This window comes from Megascapheus bottae, chromosome 17 (genome assembly GCF_031878675.1).
Source record: "Megascapheus bottae isolate mThoBot1 chromosome 17, mThoBot2.hap1, whole genome shotgun sequence".
Lineage (NCBI taxonomy): Eukaryota > Metazoa > Chordata > Mammalia > Rodentia > Geomyidae > Megascapheus > Megascapheus bottae.
Genome location: NC_143525.1, coordinates 5,688,666 through 5,695,976, shown reverse-complemented (window position 1 = coordinate 5,695,976; position 7,311 = coordinate 5,688,666).

Genomic DNA, 7,311 nt, shown 5'->3' with positions numbered 1-7,311 from the left:
TTGGCAGTAACATTTACCTTGAAGAGAGGATAAGGGGAAGATTATAAAAATAGAAAAAATGTAAATGTAATGTATATTGAGTAAAACATGCAATATTGTGTACTTATAAGAGCTTTTGAGAGAAATAAATGGATAGTCTCCCAAAAATATATAGTTTCAGTAGAATATTGTGTGTTGACTTCTGTGCTTTTTTGTATCTTTATCTTTGCAATGAGCATATAAAATTTACATAAAAAGAAAACCTTGGGGCCGGGATGTGGCCTAATGGTAGAGTGCTCACCTAGCATGTATGAAGCCCTGGGTTCAATTCCTCAGTACCACATACACAGAAAAAGCTGGAAATGGCGCTGTGGCTCAAGTGGCAGAGCACTAGCCTTGAGCAAAAAGTGTCCAAGAACAGGGCAAAATTTTCCAAGAGCGAAATTTTTTTTAATTTTAAAAAATAAAAAAGAAAGTAAACCTTTTTCTTGTGAAGTAAATTGCTTCTTTTTTTTTTTTTCACCAATCCTGGGGCTTGACCTCAGGGTCTGGGCACTGTCCATGGGCTTTCTCAAGGCTAGCCACAATTACCACTTCTGACTTTTTCTGTGTATGTGGTACTGAGGAATTGAACCCAGGGTTTCATGCATGCTAGGCAAGTACTCTACCACTAGGCCATACTCCCGACCCTTGTGAAGTAAATTTCTTGGTAGAAGTAGGGTGCTCATGGACCTGAGGGCATAGGAATTTAAATGGTGCATAGATTGCCCAAAAGTTAACATCTCATTCCTCCCTCTGGGTTTCATTTGAGGTAATTATAGAAATTCGAGCTGAAAAAAGCCAGGCACTAGTGGCTTATGCCTGTAATCCTAGCTACTGAGGAGGTTGAGATATGAGAATCATAGTTTAAAGCCAGCCCCAGAAGGAAAGTCCATGAGATTTATTCCCAATTAACCACACGAAAACTGGAAGTAGAAATGTGGCTCATAGTGGTAGAGCACTAGCCTTGAGTAAAAGAGCTCACGGACAGCTCCCAGGTCCTGAGTTCAAGCCCCAGGACTGACAAAAAATAATTCTAAAGTGGATGAATCTAGAGCAAATCATGTTGAGTGAGACAAGTCAAGACCTAAGGAACAAAAGGCGCATGGTATCCTTAATATGCGGTTATTAAATCCAAAGTGTACAAGAGCGAGGACTCAATAACTGCATACCCAAAGCAATGGACATGGTAATGGAAATACAAACATAACTATATAGACAAAAAAACCTATAACTCTATAATCATAATGTTTTATTTCATAAACTGATATGTTTCTATGACATACAAACCGTTAGCCTAATTTTGATTAAGTTCTAAATACTAAGTCCCAGAGAATGTAGAGATTCCCTCCTTGAACAATTGTTTGTTAAACTTGTCATTTAAAATATGATGTAAACATAAGCCATATAATTAATGATTGTTGTTCTTAAGTTACTATGTTAACTCTCATCACTTCTACTGTCCCTTGGTTATCTCATATTGTTACACTCTCTCATTTTGTTACCTGATATATCGGATATATTTGTATTTGGTTATCTGAAATTGGATAGGGAACGGGGGAAAACAAGAAGAGGGGTGGGGAAGGGGGAAGGGAAATGGGGACCATGACATGTGAAAGGGTATAAATGTGTGGGAATTAAGGCACCATTTATATGGCAAATATCATGTAACCCTTCTATTAATTGCAATAAAAAATATATTTAAAAAAATAATAATTCTAGCTGAAAAATAATGCCTCCAGGCTGGAGGAGTGGCTCAAGTGGTAGAGCACCTGCCTTGCAAAGGGCTAGTCCTTGAGTTCAAATCTCAGTACCATCAAATAAAAAAGAAACTTAAGAAAGTGGCGCTGTGGCTCAAGGAATAGGATGGTAGCCTTGAGCTGAAGAGCTCAGGGACAATGCCCAGATCCAAAGTTCAAGTCCCATGACTGACAAAAATTTTTAAAAATTAAAAAAATTTAAAAGCCTCAAAAGTATCTAAAATTGTATCTAGATCATAGATTGAGACCACTAGGCAAAGAAAGTGCCACTTTCAACATGGCACTGAAGATCACAATGGCAAAGGAGGTATATATGGTAGGTGTGTCTTTGAACAGCCTTGGAACTTTATATTATTAATTTTATAGAGAGGAAACAAGAACTCCCAAGTCCATAAATGAATACTTAGAAGTTCTGGAAATAAAAAATGAGAATCCTGATATCAGATTGCCCTAACAGACCACCCTCCTGATACCCAAGAAGATGGAACATGATGAGCTGTCCACTCTTATCACCAACTAACCACTAGAAACCCAGAAGTGGGGCTGTGGCTCAAGGGGTAGGGCAGTAGCTTTGAGCTGAAGAGCTCAGGGACAGCACCCAGGCCAGGATCAAGCCCCATGACTGACAAAAATAAAAATAAGGGGCCAGGGTCATGGCCTAGTGGTAGAGTGCTTGCTTGCCTAGTATTCATGAAGCTCTTGGTTCGATATCTCAGTATCACATACACAAAGAAAGCTGGCATTGGTGCTGTGGCTCAAGTAGTAGAATGAGAAAGCCCAAGGACAGTGCCCCAGGCCCTGAGTTCAAGCCCCAAGACTGGCAAAAAAAAAAAAAAAAAAAAAAGGAGGAGGAGGCGGAGAACAAAGAGGAGGAGGAGGAGGAGGAGGAGGAGGAGCATAAAAACCCAACACCTCCTTCCACAATGTCAGGATAAGTATTCAATTAATATTGGAAAGGAGCTGGATGGAAGACATGAGCTACCTCCTGTTATAAATAATTACTTTCACATTGTGATTAAAAGTGACCATTCCTGATTGAACTCTTCCCCTTCTTTTAGTTTAAAATGACATCTTGCTAAGTCACCAAGGATAGCCTTGAACTGACAGTTCTTCTACCTCACCCTTCTAGGTGGACATGTGCCCCCACCCCTGAACTGATTTTTTTTTTTTTGCAGTCCTTGGATTAAACTCAGACACTTACTAAGCAGGAATTCTTCCACTTTAACCACACCTCAGCCCATTTTTCTCCTGGGGTGTATGTTTGTATTGGTATTGGAGCTTAAACTCACGACCTGAGTACTATCCTTTATTTTTGCTCGAGGATAGCACTCAGTTATTTGAGACACACCTCCATGTCTAGATTTTTAGTAGCTAAATGGAGATTAAAGTCTCAGACTTTCTTGCCCATGCTGGCTTTAAACCGTTCTCAGATCTCAGCCTCCTGAATAGCTAGGATTGCAGACATGAAGCCAATAGTGCCTGTGCCTCTTGTTCTTGCTTGGTTTTCTTGTTAGGGCTACTGCACTACCACTTCATCCTTCCCTCTGGTCTAGCATTTTGCTGGTTAATTGGAAATGGAATCTCTTTACTACCCAGACTGGTTGAAATCTGAGAGTCTCTCAAGTAACTAGGATTGATTATAAATACTCAATTTGACAAGCTTATTCTGTGAGATTGAGTATCACTAAATTTCTGCCTGTGCTAGCTTTGAACCATGATTCTCCTATCTCTGCCTTCCAAGTAGCTGAAATTATATGTGTTCACTTTCACACCTGATCTGCACTGAAATTCAGTTTCCCTTTCCAGTGTCTAGAGTAAGAAATTGCCCAAGACTTCAAAGCAGATCTGAACTTCCACGATGCCTGGGTGTGTATCACTTAGCTTTAGTGCTCAAGGCTAGCCCTCTGCTACTTGAGTAAAAACTCCACTTTGGGCTTTTTGATAGTTTATTGAAGAAAAGAGTCTCGTGAACTTTCCTGACAAGGAAAGATCTTAGCCTCCTGAGTTGCTAGGATTACAGGTGTGAGCCACCAATTCCTGATTAGCATGTGAGAATTTTTAATATAAATGAGGGATGAAAAGTCTGAAGTGAAGAAGTATAACAGTGTAACAACTGTAAATCAAGCTGCTCAACCTTCCTGCCCTATGCCAGGATGTAGATTTTCTGAAACAATTGTTTCTGGGGGCCACCAAGAGGTGTTTGCCGCATTTTTACCATGCAGATTCAATGCACTCACTGGACTTTCTTGAGTTGCTTTACCTGCTTGATGATATGCTTTGCTCTTCTTGTAAGTTTGACCTTGAAATTCAGTAAACTTTTAAAAGTAGGGAGAGGGAGGAAGAAATAAAAAGATGGAAGAAAGGGAAAGGTAAGGAGGCAGGGAAGGAAGGAAGAAAGAGGGTGGGGACATGTCAGAAACACAGATGAGACAGCCTAAAAGAGCTTATAATGGCCAAATCTGAGACACTTCCAAACATGATTTTTTGCCAGGTGCCTGTGGTTAGCACTCCTAGCTACTTAGGAGACTGAGATCTGAGCATCTTAGTTCAAAGCCAGACCTGGCAGGAAAATCCATGAGACTCATCTATGATTAACTACCAAAAATCTGGAAGTAGAGCTGTGGCTCAAGTGGAAGAACACTAGCCTAAATAGCCTTGAGCAGAAAAGCTCAAGGACAGTCAGGGCCCAGGCCCTATGAACAACAACAAAATAACAACAACAACAACAACAACAACAAAATAAATAAATAAATAAATAAATAAAGCAAAATAAAAATACCAGGAGTTTATAATCCCAGCTATTCCAGAGAAGAAGGGGAAGAATCTCTTCTGAGGCCATGTAGAGAGCCATTGCAATCGCCATTACAAGATGGCGCTGACATCCGCCTCCGTGGTTGTTTTTCTGAGTTGTTTATCTAAAAGTGTCCAGGAAGAGATTTGACTGTTCATGCCCTTAATGCGTGATCGGAAGTATGCATGTAGCCATATTGCTGTGTGTCCGGAGTGTGCTGGAGACATGCTTGTAGTTAATTGGATGTTAGTGTTAAGGAAATAATTGTGATTGGTTAATAAGCCTATTTAAGGTCTATGTTTGAGGAAGTTGGGGTCGACCCAGCATGGCTGTACTAGCTTGCTGAATAAACTGCTGCTCGAGAAGAAGTTATCTTTGTCGTGTCCTTCCTTGCCGGCCGAGGGAGTCGCGACAGCTGGTGGCCCGTACGGGGACGCCCGTACGCCAAGACCTTCATTTCCAGCAGACTTCAGAACTCGAGGTGGTGCACCGGTAAGTTTCCCAGGTAAGGGAAACCAATTAAAGTCCCAGGTAAGGGGACCAATTCAAGTCCTGGGTGAGCAGGACCAATTCAAGTCCCGGTAAGGGGACCAATTCAAGTCCCGGGTAAGGGGACCAATTACTTCTGCTCTTTTCTGTAGATAAAGAAAGAGCGGGGAGAAGCTCCAGTTTTAAGATGGGAGCCTCAGAGTCATCTCAATTAGTTACAGCCTTGGACGCATTATTGCGTGCTAAGAATTTAAAAGTGAAACAAAGTACTTTGAGACTGTTCTTGTCAAATGTGGAGGAGGTAGCTCCTTGGTTTTCAGTCTCAGGAAATCTATCTTTGCCAGCTTGGGATAAATTAGGAAACGATTTAGATAGCGCTGACGAGAAGAGTAGACTGGGGCCTGGAGTGAAACCTATATGGAGGTTAGTCAGGAGTTGTTTGGCCGATGAGCGCTGCTCCGGCGCTCTAGTGGAAGGAAAAATAGCGCTGGAGGAATTTAAAGAAGAGAGAACGGCATCCAGGCAGAGTAGTGTGAAAAGTGAAAGGCATATACCCTCTATCTATCCACCACTGCCAAGAGACGGAGACTTGGCGGAGTCTGACCTTGAAGAGTTTCCCGCAGACCCAGGGCCATTGCCTCAATCAAGGTCGAAAAGGGAAGAACTTGGAGAAATGCCCAGTTTTTCAAGGACCCTGTATGGGTCCCTCAATGGCCCCTCCCGTCCGAGAAATTGGCAGCTGCCCATAATTTAGTAAAAGAACAGTTAAAATTAGGACATGTACGCCCCTCAGTGTCGCCTTGTAATACTCCTATATTTGTTATTAAAAAGAAATCTGGGAAATGATGACTATTACATGATTTGCGAGCAATTAATAGTCAAATGCAAATCATGGGGCCTGTTCAGCGGACTGCCTTTACTTTCTACTTTGCCTCAAGAATGGCCCATAATTGTTCTGGATATAAAAAATTGCTTTTTTTCTATTCCTTTAAATAATAAGGATACTTGTAGGTTTGCATTTACCCTGCCCTCCATTAATCAAGAGAGCCCTGATAAGCGATTTGAATGGGTTGTGTTACCTCAGGGAATGGCCAATAGCCCCACTTTGTGTCAATTGTATGTACATGCAGCTTTAATTCCTGTGCGGGAAAAGTTTTCATCAGTACGGTGTTTACACTATATGGATGATATTTTGTTGACTTCCAAAGATCAAAGGGTATTGAATGAGGCTTTTATTTTATTAATAAAGTGTCTGGAAAATAAAGGATTATTTATAGCCCCAGAAAAGGTACAGAAGAACAATATTGTACATTATTTGGGAAGTAGAATAACAGCCCAAAAAATTATTCCATTAAATTGGCAGTTGCGAAAAGACAATTTAAAGACCTTGAATGATTTCCAAAAACTTTTGGGAGATATAAATTGGATTCGAACCTCCCTGCCTATGAGTAATCAGGAGTTGCAACCTTTGTATGAGTTATTGCAAGGCCCATCAGGTTTGGATTCGCCTAGGGAATTAACCCCTGCAGCAAGAAAAGTTTTAGAAACTTTAGAAGAAAAGTTACAACTGGCCTTTCAAAAAAGAATAGAGTTGGGAAAAGAAATTTCTTTAGTTATTTTGGCTTCATCTCAACAGCCTACAGGGGTGTTGTGGCAGGATGGTCCCTTAGCATGGATTCATCCGAAAATATCTCCTGCAAAATCTATCGAGTATTATCCCACTGCCGTTGCCAATCTAGCTATTTTGGGAATAAAATTTAGCGTGCAGCATTTTGGCACTCAGCCCAATTTTCTTATAATTCCATATAACAGTCAGCAAATACAAGTTTTAAGCTCCACCTTTACTGAGTGGGCTGTTTTAATTTGTTCATTTACAGGAAAAATTGATAATCATTATCCAAAAAGTCCAATTTTGCAGTTTTTTAAGGAACACCCTATTATTTTCCCAACTATTACTGCCAGACAACCTATACCTGGAGCCATCAATATTTTTAGGGATGGTTCCAAGAATGGAATGGGAGCATATTTGGTTGAAGGCCAAGAGCCTGTTTTATGCCAGTTTCAGCCTGGATCAGCACAGAGAATAGAATTGCAGGTTGTAATTTCTGTTTTTAAAATTGTCATTTTCCTTTTAATCTTATTTCTGATTCTGCATTTGTAGTTAATGCTTTGCAGTTCTTAGAAGCTGCAGGACCCATAAATAAAAATAGCACTGTATGTAATTTGTTTATTCAGTTGCAGGAATTAATTTGC